Consider the following 21916-nt stretch of genomic DNA (forward strand, 5'->3'; position numbering starts at 1 on the left):
GACGTCGGGCGAAGAGAGCAGGTGAGCGGGCAGGCAGGAGTCGGTACACGGGGAAACAATCAACGCAGGCAAAAGGATCAAGGAGTCAGGCTTGCAAGGTTGGTCGGAGAACGGATGAAGGTCGGTACACACGGGTTCAATCAGGGATACCGGAGCACACGAACGGGACATGAAGATCATTACGAACTGGCGCCGGCCAGTTGTCATCGCGGTCATATAAATCCACAGCATAATCAGGCTGCATGAGGGGCAGGTGTGCACCTCCCAATCAGCGCACCTGCGCGGGCACCCGCACAGCTCGTGCTGGAGCGGCAGGATCATGACAGGATTTCGGCATTTAAACGTGATGATGGTGCCCAACTAAAATACACACACGCCTGTGTAGCGATCGCTTCATTTCAGCTATGAATTATTCTTCTCTCTCTCAAATTACCAAGAAGTATTTATAATGCCCAGTTGGATCATTTGAGAACAATGCGTAAAAAAAAAAAAAAAAAAAAAAGACAGGGAGTCATTTCCAATGTACACAGAAGCATGTTGCGGCCACACATTAAACTTCGGTAAACCTCTCCCGACAGACTTTTTTTTTAATATGCATTGTTCTCAAATGAGTGTATTTAAAAAAAGAAAATAAACCGTCGGTCACAGAGAGGTTTACGTAGGTTAACGTGTGGCTGCAATACGCTTCCTTATACGGGGGCTGAAGCCTATCCCAGCGGTTTATTTACTTGTTTTAAATACGCATTGGACAAATTTGAGAACAATGCATATTTAAAAAAAAAAAAGTCTGCCACAGGGAGAGGTGTACCGAAGTTTAACGTGTGGTCGCAACACGTTTTGTGTACAAAGGAGCCGATTCGCTTTTCAATCATAGTTAATGAATGCGAGTTTGTGTAAAACCAGGGGTCATTTATTGAAATATTGGTATTTGTATTGGAAAAATCTGAGTGGCTAGTCACTATGTGGGATTTCTTCTTGATTGAGAACGGATCCAGCAACGAAGTATTTGTACGCGTCCAGACTTTTCTACGCTTTCAAACTCTTCCGTGTAAATCTCGATGACTTCCATGTGTAGATCGCGTTGTCCAAGACAAGCGGAAGCTGGTTGATAGTCCAATTTCTTATCGGCGAAAACATCGACTTCGGCATTAAATATGGGTCCTCTATGCCAAGTGTCTCCCATTTTTCCACATACCTTCATTTATTATCACCTTCTAAAAGTTTAACGGTATCGTCGTGCCATAAGACATATTTTCGTGCTCTCTCCAACGGTCTTAGCATCGAAGAATGCTTTGCTAGACCGTCAATATGGCCAGTCACGTGACTTCGGTGACGTAGATGCACGAGCTCTATAAGGTTCCCCACTAAACTACAGCGATGGTGATTGTTCCCCAAAAAAGAAAGAATACACTCTATTCCAGTAGAGTAGTTCGCATGTTCTGTTTGTGTGTTGCTGTTCCGTATGGTTTATATTTATATTTATCTTGATAGCTGTGTCATGAGTCACCACCCTTTTGGAAACCGAACGCTACTTTTGGGAAACGAATAAAGCGACGGTCAAGCAGTTTCGTGTTTATTTTTCTTTTGTTGCGTGTGTTTTACTTAGAGAGACGGATAAACAGATTGAAGCGAGCATGGTACGCCTCTAATTTTAAGAACTGTGAGAGCGAGGGAGTGAGAACAGATGGGATGACATATTTTCAAGCGCGTGTTATCATGCATTTAAAATGCGTCAAGCAGAAGATTTGCTGAGATCACATCATCATGTTTGGAGTTTTTCAGCGTGTTGGTTGAGCTCCAATTTATACCACCTTTTGGAGCGTTTCATTTCAATGCTCCTCTTTGATGATGATAAAGTGTTAAGTTGCAGCTATACATAACACTGAGACATCGTTTTGTTTTTTTTTTTTTTTAAACACACATCGTCCTCATTAAAATGTAAACAAACAAGAGCAAGTGGGAATCATCGACATCGGTGGGAATAATCCATATCTCTCACTTTATCTTGTGAAATGTTGCGAGGAGACGCCCGTGTCCTTTATTTCTATTTTTGTTTTAACGAGCTGACAGTGTGAAAAAGAAACTTTGTGCAAGGTTAGCTTTTTAATCTCTCAAGGCACAATAGGCATTTTGTTTGTTCGTTTAGAGTGCGCGTGTTCAAACACGCTACTTTCTCCTTGATTAACGGAGCTTCAGTTGTTTCCCTTACCAAGAACAATGTTGTGGTGCCTTGAGATACGACGGACCCGACTGAGACCTGGACTAAATTTGGCAGTGAATTCAGCTTACTTCGCTACAAGCAACAGTTTGGCAGGCAGTGAACAATTCTTGAAAAAAAAAGATGTTTTAAGATGTTTTTTTTTTTCTTTTGCCACTACCACTTGAAGTTTAAAATCAATTACATGGAGTGTATCTAAAACCAAACTATTTGGCCTTTCGCTAGCTAACTGCTAACGCACAATGCAAAACGCTATAGAGGGGCTAATGAAGAGGATCTCTGTTGAATTTATAACCCTTTCAGCAAAAGATATTTAAAAACAAACAAACACCAGACCAAGAAATATATAAACCAATATTCCCTGTAATTTTTGACGTGTCTGAGCAAACACTAAGGCCGTGAGCTCTCCTTTTGACCACTGTGAGCAACATCAGACGTACGCATTGCGATCAATCAATGTCATCCATTGACGTTACACGGCTCATTAAAAATGTTCAGATTACATTCCCATCAGAACATTTTTTAAGAACAATTTTGTGTTTTTGCAAACTTACACAGGAAAATGCCAACAAACAAAAACATAGATTGCTAACCAAACCAGACCTACTATGAACTATAAATTTGAAATGTCGCTTCTAACTTTGTTTCATTTTTTTCTAACCCACAATGATATCCCCGTCTGTTTTTCTTGGTGTAAAACTGAATTATTGCTTGCAGAATATCTTTCGCAATGCATGTTGAAAGCTGAATGATGCTCCCAAACAGTTTTAAGGTTGTTATGTTGCCTTCTATATTTAAAATACAGAATTTCATCCTCAATCAGGCTGTGCCAAGGAGGAATTTTAACATTCCACATCAATTGTAATTACCCCTTTAAGAGCGGAGGGGGTGGAGTCAGGTAAGTTGAGTGTGTGGCCTATCAGCAGCTCGTTGTGAGAGGCAGAAAAAAAATTGACTTCAGGCTGTTGTTCACTGCGCTGGATCTGCACTGAGAGTGTGTGACAAGTGCGCAAATGAGCTTAGAGGGAATATTGATATATATATATATACTGTTGCTGGCCAATCGCAGGGTACATCAAGACTAACAGTCACACTCCCAATCACACCTAGGGGCAATTTAGAGTCTCCAATTAATGTTGCATGTTTTTGGGATGTGGGAGGAAACTGAAGTGCCCGGGGGAAACCCACACAGGCACGGGGAGAACATGCAAACTCCACACAGGCGGGGCCAGGATTTGAACGCCTGTCCTCAAAACTGTGGGGCAGACGCTTTACCAGCTGAGTCACCGTGCCACCAGGAAAGTATCGGTATGTCTGTATTATGCTGCCCCCGGTGGCCAATGTGAATAGACTAAAAGGAGCAGCACAATAGCCATTGAAGTGATGCAAGCAAAAAGTGGCATTCCTTTTCTTTACATCCTCATTAATTATTCCATTAGTTTCAGTTGTTTTATATGTTCAGTCCAATGCTTATTTAAAAAAAGACACAATTGTTGGATTTTTTTCTTGTTGTTGTTGGCATTTAATTTCATTTAACTGAGGAAACCTCACTGGAGGTACGAGTGTTTTTTGAGTTATTGAAGTGATCACCGCGATGACCAAAATGAACTCTTAAAATCTTAAGGCACCACTGTAGCTAGTATCCCATCGATACGTCATCTGGCCGTATGGCACTCCAGGAGAAAACAGTGCGAAGTTTGGATGGGGCGATTTGAACCTACTACAGCAGAGCACCTTTGAACGAGGAAAAATGCACCCCACTTGAGGTTGGATCCGACATATTTGAAGTAATAGCTGCCTTCAAGTCATCAGCGCCAGCAGTGTGGAAGCTGACAGTTGAATGCACCAAGTGAGAAAGCTGGAAATGATGGGGGCAATTTTTTTTTTTTTTTTTTTTTAAATTTCAAATCTCTTTTGTCTGGAGGGCGGAAAATAGAAAATCACAATGTAGTGAGCACAGCCCGACTTGCTTCTCTTTAGCTCCATTATGTATTCAAATGAACTTTTTTTGTTGCTGTACGTAGATGAACTTCTAAAGCTATTAGAAGGATGACAAAGTCTGTTTTTACTTCCATCCATCCATCCATCCATCTTCTACCGCTTTTCCGGGTCAGGTTGCAGGAGCAGTCGGTTTCCCTTTCCCCAGCCACCTCATCCAGGTCTTCTGGAAGGTTCCTGAGACGTTCCCAAGCCAGCCACGAGATGTAGTCTATCCAGTGTGTCCTGGGTCCTCCCCGGGGTTCCTTTCTGGTGGGATGTGCCCGGAACACCTCACCAGGGAGGCGTCTGGGATTGATATTTCACTACATTGTAAACCCACGCAGGCACGGGGAGAACATCCAAAGTCCGCACAGGCGGGTCCGGGATTGAACCCGGGACCTCAGAACTGTGAGGCCAACGTTTTACCAGCTGAGGCACTGTTCTGCCGTTTTGAATAATAGTTATTTCCACACTAGAAAGACAGTTAAAAATGGGGAAAAAAAAGAGTGTTCAGTGAAGAATGAAATAATATATATATATATATATATATATACACATGTAATTTCTTGCAGTATTTTTTTTCATAAGCACAAAAAAAAAAAAATGTTTACATCTTATTCTGTCCTTACAATTGTTTTAGGGAATAGTTACAGGTAACACATGAAAATGTAACTGGTTAATTCTATCATGTGTATGACAGAAAAAAATGTGCATTGATAATTTTTTTACTACCATTTTTCTTCACTATTTCACCTCAATTCAATCGAATAAATGAAATAAAACATATTTGAAGCGCACTAGGCATTGTAATTAGTACCTGTACCTAGTATTAAAAATAAACTTGTCACATAACCACTTCTTTGGTGCAAATAAAATACATATGAATGCGTAAATAAAAAGTAATTTCAATTTTATTTTTTTATTATTGTTTTAGGGCTTGAGAAGAAACCAAGTGACGACAGGTAACCAAAAGACTGCTTTTCCCCACACTGAACACCAGGAGGCGCTCCGGCCTGGCGAAAAATGAACGCGAACGGCTCCGACACGCCACACCTGTTTCCTGTTCACTGGGCCAACAATGAAGGAATGGCGAAGATTAAAATCAAAGTAGAATCTAAAATAAACACTTCCTCGTTCACTGAACCACCCCAAAGTGAGCATTATCTCAGGGTAGGGACAGAACGTTTGATACAACTCTTGTATTGGGTCACATTAGAAAGTGAAGTTACTGTTAGGAATGGAAACAGTTTATACACAGTTTTGTGGTACTCTATTATATATAATAGCTAGCTAGCTAGCTAGCTTGGTAAGTATCAAATCTCTATTACTGCATTAATATGTAGTATGTAGGCCTATTGTATTGTAATTACCGTGATCACGATCATATCTACTGTATACTCCGGCACATCTATCAGACAGTGTTTTAAATAAATGAATTCTCAACTGTTGCAGGAATGTAAGAAGGTCAAAGCAATGGAAAGATGAATACCGCTCTATAAAACAGAAATAAAACAAAACTACTCATCCGTCGAAGCATTCCTGATGGAGACTCTAGGTCATCCATTACGCATTTTAATATTTTCAAAGTTAATCACTGTGGGGAAAGGGGAAATTTGCCTTATGGCTTGACAGCCGTATGAAAAATGATGTGTGAAAAAAAAAATAAAAGCAGATGTCGGGCCCTATCTTGTCCATCTGATTGAATTTTACGGCGACAGAAGGTGTGATTTCCATAGTGTCAATCATTTGAAGTGCACTCATCACGGACAAAGCTTCACAAAATATTGAGTGCTATAGCAACATCATGAATGAGTTTTTTTTTTTTTTTTTTCTACGGCAACAAGGTAGCAACAGGTCAGCGTGAGGTCGCGGCAGGTCGCGCCTGTGAGCGCGTTATAAATGGCTGACGCTTCGCAACTCGGGCTTTGGCTCTGATTGGGTGTTTTTCTCGCACGCAGTGGTTTATTGTATAAATTAAAGGCACAATATGGGGCAGAAACAGCAAAACTGTTTCCACAGCTCTAATTTAGCATATACTGCAGCCAAGTCAGAATGACTCTTTCAACAAATAAGATCAAAAGATTTATTTATTCATGTTTTGTATTAAACTCACACATTGACAAATTGGGTAGGGGGAGAGTACTGCGTGTCGGGGCGATGACTTGATTCCCCTCAAAGACAAAACACAGTCATGGATAGAATGTAGAAAAAAAATGCATAATTGTATTATTTGGATCGAGCAAAAGAAGGGAGGGAAGTTAGAAGGAAGAATGGTTAGTAGGAAACATTGATGGTAAGGAACAAATTAAGGGTGGTATGACTGGGAGGAAGGATAACGGTAACTCGAGATCCTATTTTAAATTTATAAAATGAAATTGTTTAATCAGTGTAGGCTAATTATAATATATGTGTAAATCCGGGGTGTCCAAAACCTTTTCCTTGAAGGACCGCATAGAGAAAAATTTAAGAATGCAATGGGAACTTTGACAATGTTTGACATTTTTTTTCAAACGTGCTAAAATCAATTCACATGTTAAAAATAATGTTGTAGTTATTTTGAGAAAATGAAACATCAGAGCTTTCTTTTAAACCTATGCATGTATTTTTTTTTGTTTTGTTTTGAGCAGAACCAAAATATTTCATATATATATATTAATTATTATATATATTTCTATAATTCGGTGGCATTCTTTAAATCAGTTTGCTTTTGAGGACCAGAATTGATTGTTGTGATATTTTTACATATCAGACCTTGAGACACTACCGTAATTTCCGGCCTATAAGCCGCAACTTTTTTTCCACACGCTTCAGCCCTGAGGTTTATGCGGCGATGCGACTAATTTGTGCATTTTTTTTCCCCCTCACGGCCGCAAGGGGGCACTCGAGTGGAAAAGGTACGAGTGAGACCGGTGGGATATATGTGCCGAGGAAGTGACTTTTACCGGTCTGACCCTGTTAGTGCTGCGCTAGCGTGTTACTTCCGTGATTTTTACCGGTATGTTTTGTTTTTTTTAACCAGCCCTGTTAGCGCGGCGCTAGCGTTAGTGTTAAAGTCTCTGTGTACCATCTATCTGTGTAAATATCTTGTGTTTCAATGAGGGCACTTGCGGATTTTACACAGCTTCTGCGGCTTATGTATGTACCAAATGGTACTTCCTTTACAAATGTACTGGGTGAGGCTTATAACCAGGTGCGCTCTGCTCCCGCCGAAGTCACAATATCGGGGCGTAGCCATCTTTAGCTTGCTAACTGCAAGTTGTAAACGGACCTTGTTAGGGAAGCTAAGCACAGCTAACACATGACTGAGTAGCATAGCCCCCCCCCCCCAAAAAAAAAAAAACATCACTTTGTCCTTATATGGGAGATGGGGACGGGAAACTTGGGCTAGAAAGTTTACACACCAGCTGACATCACGGGGCAGTTTTAGCCCCACCCACAAAAATATGGAAAATTATAGCGGCGAAAAAAATGCTTAAGGTATATCTCACCAAGCAAGACCTTGTATATATGTTTTCAGCACTTACATCAACGTAAACTATTTCGAAACAATGCATGGATATCTGCTTAGTTGCACATTAATATTAATAAATGTAGTTTGGACACCGCTGGTGTAAATGTAACGAAACGAAATTTTAAAAACTGGATGCAGTACCAACTCTAATTTTGACATGAAAGTCCCATCAGATTGAATGGTCTCACATGAGTCCATCCCAAAAACACGTGCCACCCCCCTCCCTCCAACTCTGGTATTTCTCAGCGAAGCCCCCACCGCTCCGCATCCCCCCCCCCCCTTCCCTCACATCTCCTCAGATGGATTCTTCAGCCAGTCGAGTGGAAGCTGCACGGCAGACGCGGACGCGGACGCGAGGCTGCCGGGTCACAACACTCGCACACAGACGATCGCGTGAACGCGCATTGCACACACGCGCCGGGGGGGGGGGGCGGGGGCGGGAAGGGGGGGACGGAGGGGGAGAAGTATAACAAGGAGGAGGAGGAGGTTGTGAATAATGTGACAGGATGTGGTTTCCCTGAGCTGGCAGAACATCTGCGCGCGCTAAGCGGGGACTTGGAGCGTTTTCACCCCGCTCGCGGAGGACCGTGTTCAGCCAAGGGTGGAGACTGAGCACGGAACCGACGCCGCTTTCAAGCCGTCTATCCTTCGTCCACGCGTGGGATGCTTCTCTCCGCCTGACGCACGCACGCTCTCCACTTTGATCCACCGCGAGAGGTAAGTACTGAACCCGCTTCTCCGCATACATTTCCATCTATAACATGATTATTTGTATTTATTACAATAATACGAACGCAGTCGTGAGCGCGTTTTGGTCAGTCGGAAAGTTGACACCATCGTTTGTTTTCCGTGACACTGGCGGCCAAGTTGGGCGCACGCGTGCTCACGCCGACGTCACGGTACCGGCAGCCGGAGCGCGTGTCCGTTACATCTGGACGTCCGATCACGCGCGCGTGCACGTTAACGGCGCTGACGCACGTACGGCGCGTGTGTGTGATGGTCATGATCGATCGTGGATTACAAAGTATCGATAGTGGAGTCTTTTAATGACCAAATTTGACACTAATATATCGCCAGGTGTTTTGCTATATGAAAGTATTAAAAAATAAACTTTTGTGTGTCTTTGATCATTAGTTTTTGTGGTGGTATTTATCCATACATCAAGTTATCGTTGTTCCACATCAATGTAACATCATACTAAAAATGTGAGGGTGATCCAGCGAGTCGAGATACAAATATAATTTGTTTATGCTACTAATAATTGCCTTTATGAATAGTTTACACCATCACATGTGCAACAAGCTACAGGCAGGAAAACACGTCATCATTTTCAAACCCTAGTTATTTTGTAACAAATGGCTTACTGATGAGTTTATTTTGAAAAAAAAAAATAAAAATGTACTGGAAGTGAGAGGACGCAGGCGTGAATGAACCTGTAAAATTACCACTTCCTACTTTCCAATTTGCCATATTTTTCCTTTATTGATTCTGGGATATACACATTGGCTGTGTTGGGAATCATTCACCGTCATTTGAGCGATTCACTCACTCATTCATTCATTCAGCAGCAGTTTGGCAAATAGTGCGCATTTGGTAAAAAATAAAAAGACAAAGTTTTTTAATGTTGTTTTGTTGTTTATATTCTATTTAATTCTCTTCTTACCACATGTCTTATGAAGTAAATATTGAGTACGATTTTCTCGATTAAAAACACTTGGGGTTTTTTGGCAGACAGTGGAGTATAATAGCATATATCAATTACCTTCAAGAAACTAAGATGATTTTAGATTCCAGTGTTTTTGAGTTACAGGCATGGTAACTGGAAGAATTAAACTCGTATCTCAAGGCACCTCTGGCGAGCGCACATTGCATACTCGGATTCAATATGTTTTTGTTCTCATCCATCCATCCATCCATTTTCTTTGCCGCTTATCCTCACGAGGGTCACGGGGAGTGCTGTAGCCTATTCGCAGCTGTTCACGGGCAGGAGGCGGGGTACACCCTGAACTGGTCGCCAGCCAATCGCAGGGCACAAAGAGACAAACAACCCCACTCACAATCACACCTAGGGCAATTTAGAGTTTCCAATTTATGTTGCATGTTTTTGGGAGGTGGGAGGAAACCGGATTACCCGGAGGAAACCCACGCAGGCTCGGGGAGAACATGCAAATTCTACATAGGTGGGTCCGGGATTGATCCCGGGACCTCAGAACTGTGAGGTCAACGTTTACCAGCTGAACCACCGTGGTGCCCATTATTTATTTTTTACATTTATTTATTCTTTTGTTTCTTTTGGGGGGGGGGGGCGAGAAAGGGGCAAACAAAGAAACACCGGCGGTTTGTCCCCCATTTATTTAATAATATTTTGGGTTTAATCTCCCATCCCCAGTGCAATTATAATGGGCATCAATTATGCCCATATTTGAGGTCCTGGTTCACTGTATTACAAATGACTATCTTTATTTGTAACTTCCTGTATCTTACATTTGGTGGCATAGGAGAGTTTTAGCTTGTTTCCGCAGCCAAAATTCCGACGAGGCGCTGGCCCACTGGATGGTTGTGATACCGCAGTCCAAATATGGCCATGTTGCTGCATCGTATTGTACGTGATGGTGGATTAAAGGGGAAAAAACAAGCTGAGGGATGTCAGTGAGGAGGAAGTTTGGGGGCATGAGAGAGGAAAAGGAGTGCGTGTTTGTGTGTCTGTGTGTGTAGAGAGTGAGAGTGCAGATAATTAGTTCCAGCTGGCGGCCTGTGGAATTAACTTTACACTGTTGGTACACACTCGCAGCAAGCGTGTACACACACTCCACACACATGCACGGTTTTAAATGTGGAAGTGATCGGCGTTGCGTCACGCCGCAGCCATGCCACCGAGCCACGGGAAAGAGGTCAAAGTTGAACTAATGGCCGGGTTAATGCTAACAAAATGTTGTTGTTGTTGTCGTCCCCTTTCTTCTTCCTTCTTTCTTCTCTGCGCTTCAGATGTTTGCATCCCTGGTCGGACGAGACATCACATGAACACAGTCTGTGTTTACCTTTTTCTTTGGCTTTTTTTTTTTTTCCAGTGATACTTATTCCAAAAACCAGAACCCTCAACGAAGTTATCTTTTGTTATTTTTTTACACTTATATGTTAGTTAGTGGGTGGCATGGTGGATCAATTGCTAAAGCATTGGCCTCACAGTTCTAAGGACCTGGGTTTCGATTCCCCCCCCCCGTGCCTGTGTGGGTTTTCTCCGGGCACTCCGGTTTCCTCCCACATCCCAAAAACACATTAATTGGACATTCCAAATTGCCCCTAGGTGTGATTGTGACTGCGGCTGTTTGTCTCAATGTGCCCTGCGATTGGCTGGCAACCAGTTCAGGGTGTACCCCGCCTCCCGCCTCCTGCCTGTTGACAGCTGGGATAGGCTCCAGCACTTCCCGCGACCCTTGTGAGGATAACCGGCTAAGAAAATGGACGGATGGATAAGCAATTAAGAAACACACCGTGAGCAACATGGCTCGAGTTGAATGTCATAAGCGTTTTTTTTTTTTTATGCCAGGAAGCCATGAACTGCGATATCTTTACTCAAGATTGTGACGTATTTTCTATTAACTACAACAATATTTATACATACATGCACATACTCTGTTTGAGTGACAGGTGCCTGAACTCGTTCAACTTTGAAAGTGTTGGTACAGTATTTTGTCACCACACAGTCCTTATTTTCGGCCAGAGGTGGGTAGTAACGTGCTCCATTTACTAAGTTACATTTACTCGAGTAACACTTTCCAAAAACTGTACTTCTCGGAGTACTTAAAATGCTCCGTATCGTTTACTTTTACTTGACTATTGATGCAAGTGCACGTCCATTTTTAGACCCCATCTTCAACTTCCGCATAGGGTGCTCGTTGCGCAAATCAGATCACATAATGCAGTCACAGGCAGTCACTGTGATTTGCGGGCGCGTAACTCGCAAATCTGCACAGTCGAGCGCGAAAAATCACATATGTAAAATTTGTACACAGATATTGAAAGATCGCTTATTTTGGGTAGTCTTGATCAACGTTCCCTCTAAGCTGCGCCACTTCGCAATTGCGCACTTGTCACACACTCTCAGCGCACATGAAAACCGATCCAGCGCAGTGATCCACAGCCCGACATCTTTTTTTTTTTTTTCAAACAGGCAAGCACACGGTCTATAACAGCGACCTGTCGCTCAGCCTACTTCTACTTCATAGGTTTACCTGACAAAGCCCCCCCCCACACCCCCGCTCTTAAAGGGGTACACTCATAATTACAAACAGAACACACTCCCGTAACTTTATGTGTGGGCATGACTGGTGGACCACACCCGTACATTTTTTCAAATGTGAGTGACTGCAGATAGCCTTTGCAAGCCAATCAAAATGACTCATTTTGGGGAGGGAAAAAAATGTATTTAATTAAAAAAAAAAACAGCCCGCCAGTGTTTACTTTCCAAACTATGAAAAAAAATGTGATTGTGATTTATTCCAGCTGACTTCTAACTTGACAATTCATTTTGCCGTTAACTGCAGATGTTTTCTATTTTTGTTTTGGCAGCGATATGGCAAAATTAGCCTTATCATATGGTGTTGGACGTGCACACACAATCGCTCAGTTTGCTTAGCAAATAGCTTCTTCATCAAGTCGTTTAAGTAAATAAAACAAATAATGTTTCTGCACACTATTATGCACGTGTTGATGTTTTAAGGGCATTTTAAAATTGAAATAGCGGCAGATGTGTGTTGACTCCCATATATTTATTTGATTTCATGTTTATGCTCCAATTAAAAAAAAAAAGAAATAAAAATAAGAAGTTAATCACAAATTACTCTTGAGTGGTTCCACCCCCGAATCAGAATCATCTTTATTCGCCAACTGAAACAGATGAAAATTACTATTATTCTTATTTTTTTTTTTTTTTTTTTACAATTAATTGTGGAAAGGATGCAGAGTCCTATAGGATTTAGAGAAGTTAGAGTGCCTAATAGAGCATTGTGCAAACGGTTTCAAGACTTCAAGGAATGTACGCGGTTTAAAGTGCCTCGTCGTGCGGTAATTTGTCGGTTCTGCAAGTGTTGCAGATTTGCCTCAGTCAACTGTGCAAGTGGAGCAGCTGCTACTCTGGTGCGAGATGCTAGTATCGGTCAACAACAGATGAACAGATGGTACAGCGTAGTGAAATTACGATAATGACCGGACGAGCAATGTATGATATATGATAATAATTGGAATGTGACAAACTTTCTCCCTCAGATCCAACATCATCTTACAAATTGACGAAATTTCCCACAGACGCTCTCCAAAATTCTCAATTATGACACGTGCGTACTGTAGCTAACTCGGTAGATAAGCGCATGTTTACACTCATGGCTCAGGCGACGCCCCCTGGGGAGGCCCGCCTCACGCTTTGAAAACAACGTCAACACAGACGGCGACACGGGTAGGAGTGGACATTGGCACGAACTTTCACACGTTGGCACTTCCGCTGATGGGATATTTACCACCACGCGTCAATGTCTGCTTTAATGACTTCATGGTGGAGTCTGTGTGATTCCCATGTGCCCGATTTAATGTCATTGAGGTAAATTGACTGCTGACTCCAATGTTTTCTTCCATTTATAGACAGACGAGGATGAGTTGAGGAGCTTTTAAAGTGCAGGAACCTAATCCCAAAACTTTTGGTAGAACTATCATGTTTGGAACAATTGTAATCTAAATTTAGTTATGGGGCCAATTTAATGTGAACAAAAAGAAAATTACCATTTAGGGGTCATACTTGAAACTCTAACCATGGATTTAAACACTGATTTGAAACCCTAACTGGAGTTTGAAACCCTGATTAGAAACCTTAATCTCCCTTTGAGATGCTAACCGTGGTCTCAAATCCTAATTTGAAACCTTAACCTAGACCAGTGATTCTCAAACATTGTGCCGGGGTACATTAGTGTGCCGTGAGCGCTCTTCAGGTGTGGTGTGGGAAGTTATCCAATTTTATGTAATTGCTAAAAAAAACAAAAACATTTATTTCAAGAAATAATGTATCAGTATTCATCTATTTATGCCAGTGAGGCAACAATGACAGACAGAAAAAAAAAAAATCAGGAAAAAATCATGGCAGGAAGTACATACAGTAATTAATTGATCAATTTTTGGTGATATTTCCTTTTTTTGGTGTGCTGTGGCATTTTTCGATTGTAAAATATGTGCCTTGGCTCTATAAAGGTTGGAAATCACTGATTTAGACTGAAATTATAATACTAAATCCTAATTTGAAATGCTAAAACTATCTTGAAGACTAATTTGACACATTTAGTTTGAAACCCTAGCCTGGCTTCAAACACTGATTTGAAAATTCTCACGTTTGAAAAGGTTTGAAACACCAAAGCCCAATTAGGAATCCAACATCCAGGTTGAAAATTTAATTGGCTTGACACAAATGTCCTTCTTTAAAATGCAAATTTTGACTTCAAACGTTAATTGGCATTCCTAACATTAGTTTGAAATGGCAACCTTTGAAAACCCGACTCGACTTTGAAACCCTAATTTGAAATTCTAAATCTGAACCAGAATAGCCAACCTTGATTTCAAACCTTTAACCTAGACTGAAACTATAATCCTAAATTCTTATTTGAAATGCTAGAACTATCGTTAAAGACTAATTTGACACATTTAGTTTGAAACCCCATCTTGGCTTCAAACACTAATTTGAAAATTCTCTCGTTTGAAACACTAAACCCCAATTTGGAACCCAACATCTACGTTGAAAACCTAATTTGAAAGCGTGACCTTGTCTTAAAAATTCTAATTTGAAATGTTACCATTGGCTCGACACCCAAGTCCTTCTTAAAATGCAAATTTTAACTTCAAACCCTAATTTGAAACCTTAACCTAGACTGAAACTATCATCCTAAATCCTTTTATTTGAAATGCTAAAACTATCTTGAAAGACTGATTTGATACATTTAGTTTGAAACCCTAGCTTGGCTTCAAACACTGATTTGAAAATTCCCTCGTTTGAAAAGGTTTGAAACCCCAAAGCCCAATTTGGAATCCAACGTCTCGGTTGAAAACCTAATTTGAAAGTGTGACCTTGTCTTCAAAATTCTTATTTGAAACACTAAGATTGGCTTGACACAAAAGTCTTTCTTTAAAATGCTAATTTTGACTTCAAACCCTAATTTGCATTCCTAACATGAGTTTGAAATGGCAACCTTTGAAACCCTAATTTGAAACTCTAAATCTGAACCGGAATAGCCAACCTTGACTTCAAACCCTAATTTGAAACCTTAACCGAGACTGAAACTATAATCCTAAATCCTTATTTGAAATGTGAAAACTATCTTGAAAGACTGATTTGATACGTTTAGTTTGAAACCCCATCTTGACTTGAAACACAAATTTGAAAATTCTCTCGTTTGAAACACCAAAGCCCAATTTGGAACCCAACATCGAGGTTGAAAACGTAATTTGAAAGAGGGACCTTATCTTCCAAATTCTAATTTGAAACTCTAACGTTGGCTTGACACCCAAGTCCTTCTTTAAAATGCAAATTTTGACTTCAAACTCCAATTTGAATTCCCAACCTTAGTTTGAAATGGGAACCTGTGAAACCTTAATTTGAAACTCTAAATCTGAACCAGAATAGCCAACCTTGACTTCAAACCCAAATTTGAAAACCAGCATTTTTAATCGCTGACACAGGTGTCAGCACAGTCTTACTCCCCTTTCATTTAACCTCCTGCGGATTCAAACTGTGCAAAATCGTCCGTTTCGGTGGCGTTAAATTGTCTTGTTTCGTTTTGGATGGCGGGAGCAGTCGGACGACACGCTGAGCGACCCGTTTCGAGACGGCCTTTGGCATTTTCACCACGAGTGATGTCATCTCCATTGTTGTCTTTTCACTCCTGCTGCAAAATTAATTTTTCCTGCCCTCCCGACAAAGACACCGCGCATACGTCTTTGAAATGTATGTAGCGTCGCTGTTGGATAACAACCATCCACCTCCGCATTTAGTCTTTATATTCATGCAAGGATCACTGACTTGTTGGGAAAATTGCGACGCGCATTGATTGTGTAATGTGCACATCGATAGACGCCTACGGAGAGAACAATTTCAGCTCCAGGCAGCTTTTTCATTTATTTATTCACTTAATGAGCCAGCTCGGTGCAACTTTTTGCGTAAGTTTTGTCATCTTTAAGAAACCAATATGACACTAATGTCGCTAAACCCAAGATAGCTAATAACGTGATATATACAATACCATGTGTGGAAAAGTACTCCAGATTCACACAAATTGATGAGATAGTATTACCACCAATAAAGATATATAATATGCTTTACACCAATTTTGATGTGCTACGATATGATACTAGACGCAATACAACATTGACTAATTATGATACAATTCATTCCAATTACGATACCATCAAATCTACATACGAATGCATTATAATACGATATCATTTAGTCTAAGCACGACACGATGAACCACTACCAATTATAAAATGATACAATACGATTCTTTTTAATGACAATATGCTCCAATACGATTCAGTCCACTTACCGAGTGATATACTGCCATTACAAAGCGATGCAATACAGTTTATGATTGGCACAAATTTCAATAATATATTTTTTACAAGGCGGTAAGCTGGTAAAGCGTTGGCCCAACAGTTCTGAGGACCCGGGTTCGATCCCGGCCCTGCCTGGGTGGAGTTTGCATGTTCTCCCCATGCCTGTGTGGGTTTTCTCCAGGCACTCCGGTTTCCTCCCACATCCCCAAAAACATGCATTCATTGGAGACTCTAAATTGCCCCTAGGTGTGATTGTGAGTGTTAAAAGTGGTTTGTCCCTGTGTGCCCTGCGATTGGCTGGCAACCAATTCAGGGTGTATCCCGCTTCCTGCCCGCTGACAGCTGGGATAGGCTCCAGCACTCCCTGCAACCCTCGTGAGGATAAACGGCAAAGAAAATGGATGGATGGATGGATATCATTTACACTTATTTCAGTGCGATACAATATGATTTATTCTCATTGCAATGTGATAATAATGTGACTAATCTTGCTGCAGCTGACTGAGTAAATTTTCAATCCCTTTTCTGTGTGCTTCTGGCTATATTATACTGCCCTCAAGTGGCCAAGGCGCAGACAGCAGAAGGAGCAGCACACTGTCCATAGAACTGAACAAAAATATGTTCAAAACATGGTTTAATTCTTTATATTATGATTGTTAAATGTTTTCATAAAGTATCTAATTATTAATATTATACAGTCGGCTTTGTGATAATAAGGCGATCCGATCAATGACATCATCGATTGGCACCACTAAAGACATTTACTCCGCGTCAGAATATTTGAAACCTAAAGATGATTTCTTTTTAGCCTTGTCACATCCCTTTTGACATAAAAAAAAAAAAAAACATGTCGGCAGCGTGAGAAAGACAACACGTACTGCCCGGGATGAAATTGCAAAACAAATTCGGTCTTGTACGATCGCACTATTTCAGACGAGCGCAAGAAAATATTGTTTTCTGGTACAACGACATCCCGTCTTTTCCAATCGCCGGGGCTTTGTCCTGCCAACTCAAATGCCACCGTATACAGTCTACGCATTACCATAGCAACAACAATCGATCACATCATGTGCATTATAAGGCCAAATGAGGAAACAAAATATGCTGGAGGTCACCGCTGCTCAGGAGAGAACTTTAATTCAAGGCTTGCTTGATGTATGTTCGCATAGTTTTAATACTGCTAGGAAGTGTTTTAATTATTATTTCTGGCATGTTATGTTGGTTTGACATGAGCAATTGGACTAAATGATTTGACGCTATTTTTAAAGATGTGCAGTGTACAGTACACAGGAATCCACCCATTCGTCCATCCATTTTCTGAGCCGCTTATCCTCACGAGGGTGACAGGAGTGCTGGAACCTAACTCAGCTGTCATCGGGCAGGAGGCGGGTACACCGTGAACTAAATTCACAAGTCATTTAAATAGACACGTTACTCCATCTTGTCATCGGTTCGGTGATTTTGATTTGATTTGATTTTTTAACTTGCTAATCTATGATCGGCCCCAAGGATCCTGATTGTGTAAATGCTGTTAAAAACACTTGAATTTTTGCTGGGTTTTATCAGGAAGTTTGAATGGATTAGTACAATTTTCCTTCATTTCAATGGAATCATTTTTATTCAATTTCATCACAATCATACAATCTATAATATAATACAATCTATCCAGATCAGTAAAACGTTTCTTTTGTTTTTGTTGTTTTTTTGCCACATTTGCCACACTACACCACGATAATATTTCAAAACTTATGACCATGCCTCTGTGGCTGTTTTTGTTCCCCATCTTCCTCCCCAGACACAACCTGGAATCCCCTCGTGTTTATTGAATTCACAAGTTTTAGGCCGGCCGACATCCTGCGGGGTGTTTGCGAACGTATGCCTCAGACGCTTTTTTTTTGGGTGTGTGTGTGTGTGTTTCCCTCAACAAATCTCGGCGTGGAAGTATTATGCGGCGCAAATCCAACTCATGACCGCCGAAGGCATGCAAGAGGAGCTGCAAAGGGGAGGAGGTGGGAGAGGAGAGAAGAGGAGGAGAAGGTGGTGGTCCTGAACAGAGGCAGAAAGGGAAAGTGACAATGAATGAAGGGACAGGCAGAGATAGAGATTGCTGCCTATTATTCTTCTGAGAAGCTGACATATGGTGAGGGGCTCGTTCCCATGGCGATAGCTGTCTTTGTGTGTGTGTGTGCATCTGCGGGCCTTGCGACAGCGCGGAGGCACGGGCTGGTTTTTCGCCGTGGTCTGCGTTATGCCACTTACTTCAGACTATTGTTTACTCGCCATTTCATCGTTTTCATCCGCAACTCCTCTGCAGCATCCTCTAATGTCTGTGACCCGACTGAGAAGTTTTTGGAGACCGGGCCAATCATTCGCTTGATGGACTGTTGGTGTTTTTAATACTGGACCTGGGGAAATATAGCTTTATAAAATCATCTCCAGGCCTACAGTAAATCAAGATTTCACATCTATAGATCCATCCAGGGCGGTACGGTGTATCAGCTGGAAAAACATTGGCCTCACATTTCTGAGGTCCCGGGTTCAATCCCGGCCCTGTCTGTGTGGAGTTTTCTTGTTCTCCCCGTGCCTGCGTGGGTTTCCTCCGGGCAGTCCGGTTTCCTCCCACATCCCAAAAACATGAATTGAACACTCTGAATTGCCCCTAGGTGTGATTGTGTGTGTTAATAGTAGTTTGTCTCTGTGTGTCCTACAAATGGCTGGCAACCAGTTCAGGGTGTCCCCTGCCCCCTGCCCGTTGACAGCTGGGATAGGCTCTAGCACTCCCCGCGACCCTTTTGAGGATAAGCGGCAAAGAAAACGGATGGATAGATCCATCCATCCATTTTCCAAAATGCTTATCATCACAAGGGTCACTGAAGCGCCGGAGCCTATCCCAGCGATTGTCTGGCAGGAGTCGGAGTACACCCTGAACTGGCTGCCAGCCAATCGCAGGGCACACAGAGACAAACTACTATTAACACACACAATCACACCTAGGGGCAATTTAGAGTGTCCAATGAATGCATGTTTTTGGGATGTGGGAGGAAACTGGAGTGCCAGGAGAAAACCACGCAGGCAGGTTAGAACATGCAAACTCAACACAGGCAGGAACGGGAATTGAACCCTCGGTCTGCAGAATTGTGAGGCCAACGCCCTAACCAGACATCCCACTGTTTTTTTTTTTTTTTTCTAACTCGATTACAATACTTGCTTCATTTTTGGCTTGTTTTCCAGGTATGAATCTTCTTGAAATCTACAAACTATTCAAAATTTTCTCTCCTGAACGTGCTTCTGTTGTGAAATATTGCAAATCAACAAATGACCGATAAAACCTCTTGCACTGAAATAAACGTGAAGACGTTGGTTGCTCCTTTAGCAGAAGGGAAACCGACTAATCTCTTCTTCCTGTTTTTGCCCGACAGCTCTTGTTGCACAAAGCAATGATTTGAATCTGGGTGCACACTTGTGCTAAAAAACTGATCCGTGCGGTGAACTGACAAAATGACTGAAAACAGGGTCAACTGACAACAATTTCCTGCAATAACTCATCTCTAGAGATGCAGAGTGAAATTCTGCACCTCGGTGACGATACAGTTTTACACCGAACCTCCCAAAAGAAAGACTATGCACTCTTCTTTCACCTCAAAAAGTCTGTTTCTAGCTTTTTCCTTTCTTGAACAGAGCATTTCACCAAAATCACGGATTTATCATTAAAAATTAGAGAAAGTGAGCTTTTTGTGACAATGTCAAGGAAAATAATCATTTATTAACACGTATACTGCCAAACATAGCTCGATTTTAATGTCAGTGCCCTCCTGAGCCGTGACAGAATCTTGGTGGAGGTCTTTGTGTGTTCCAATGATCCTAGGATCTAAGTTGTCTGAGGCTTCATGCCCCTGGTAGGGTCAACCCATGGCAAACAGGTCTAAGGTGAGGGACCAGACAAAGCACAGCTTCATAAACTCCCATGATTAGTAATACAAACGGAGATTTAGGTCATTGGGGCCCCCGTCTGGAGCCAGGGCTCAAAGGCGACCCCCTGGTGGCTAGGCCTGCACCCATGGGGCCCGGCCAGGCACAGCCCGAATGGGTAAAGTGGGTCCCTTTTCCCAGGGACCCACAACCTGTTGGTTGGGCCATAGAGTTTGAGTGTAGTGTGAGCTAGATGGTGGCCAAAACCAGGGACCTTGGTAATCCAACCCCGGGCTTCAGAAACTGGCTCTAGGCACGTGGAATGTCACCTCTTTGGTAGGGAAGGAGTCCAATCTGGTGTGTGACTTTGAGAAGTTCCGACTATATATAGTCAGGTTCTCCACACACGGCTTGGATTCTGGTATCAGTCCTCTTGAGAAGGGGTGGAACCATGTGAGCAATGACAGTGAGACCTGGAAAGGCATGATTTGGAGGGACGATCCTAGCGATCAGAACCTCGAGTGGTGTTCTCTTATTGGAGGAATCTGCTCACCATGGATTGTCCATAACAAACACCATGTTCAAGCATAAGAGTGTCCATACTTGCACTTGGCACCAGAACAACCACGGACGGCATTCGATGACTGACTGCGGTTGTGTCATCGGACTTGCGGTCGCTTGTCTTGGATGCTCGGGTGAAGCGAGGGTTGGACCTGTGCACTCATCACCACCTGGTGGGGAGATGGCTCCGATGGTGGTGGAAGATGCAGTTCAACCGGGCGGGCCCAAAGTCTGCTGTGAACGTCTGGCATAATCTCCGGTCGGAAGGAATTTCAACTGACACCTCTGGCAGAACTTCACCCAAGTCTCGGGGGAGACGTGGGACAAGCAAGTAGGTCTGTTCCAACTTTAGGGGATCACACTCCAAATTAAAATGTCTATGACCTTGAAATTGTTTTTCGACTCTACACAACAGGATAATCACTCAGGATCAGCTTTAGAAACATCCAAAAGTGTATTTTAATTTGAAAGGTGTGAAAATGCTTACATTTGTCTCGATTGTCAGTCCGCATTTGCACCGCCCAACACTTTCAATTGCTGGCCGTGACTGTTTTCCGAGAAAACTGGGGAACAAAATATCTCTTGACACACCCCACACCACAAGATAATCACTCGAGATGATCTTTGGAGTCATCTGATAATTGAGTTGAATCAGAAGGGAGGAAAGGGCTCAAATTTGGCCCGCTGTCACGCACGTTACCACGAAGCTGTCGGATTATGTCGTGTCGAACTCGTAGGTTTTGCAGCTTATCGTGATATGAGTCACGAGTGCCGTCTGCCATCCTGTAAAAGGTTTCGTTAGCCACAAGACTTCCTGTTTGTCCGTAAGACTCTGATATACGTTGACTGGCACGAATTAATCTGCGGCATCTCCTCCCCTCGCTCCTTTTGTTTGCTCTGCCGCCGTATCTTCATTTCTCGCTCTTCAGTCCCGCGTTCCCGTTTTCTCCCTTGATTGAGACTCACCTTTCCCATTCTTGCCGCTCACCTCATTAGCAATTCCGCCGTCTGCTCATTTCCTCTTCTTGTCACGCGACCACCTCACGACAGCGCACACTTCCTGCGGTTCAAACCCTGCAAGTCCACAATCTCCCCCCCCCCCATCCCCCCCTCGCACTTCCTGTCCTGTTGTTCATTGTGTTCCGACAAAA

At 42.3% G+C, this 21916-nt stretch overlaps 1 protein-coding gene across 1 annotated transcript in view; it reads left to right on the top strand.

Annotated features, from left to right (window-relative positions):
- The first annotated feature begins 8187 nt into the window (after positions 1–8187).
- LOC133500805 (raftlin-like) overlaps positions 8188–21916 on the top strand; it is a 114646-nt gene continuing 100917 nt past the window's right edge. The window contains exon 1 of the mRNA XM_061819946.1: positions 8188–8426. The gene's annotated coding sequence lies outside the window, so the exon portion shown is untranslated. The remainder of the gene's footprint in view (positions 8427–21916) is intronic.

This window comes from Syngnathoides biaculeatus, chromosome 5 (genome assembly GCF_019802595.1).
Source record: "Syngnathoides biaculeatus isolate LvHL_M chromosome 5, ASM1980259v1, whole genome shotgun sequence".
NCBI lineage: Eukaryota > Metazoa > Chordata > Actinopteri > Syngnathiformes > Syngnathidae > Syngnathoides > Syngnathoides biaculeatus.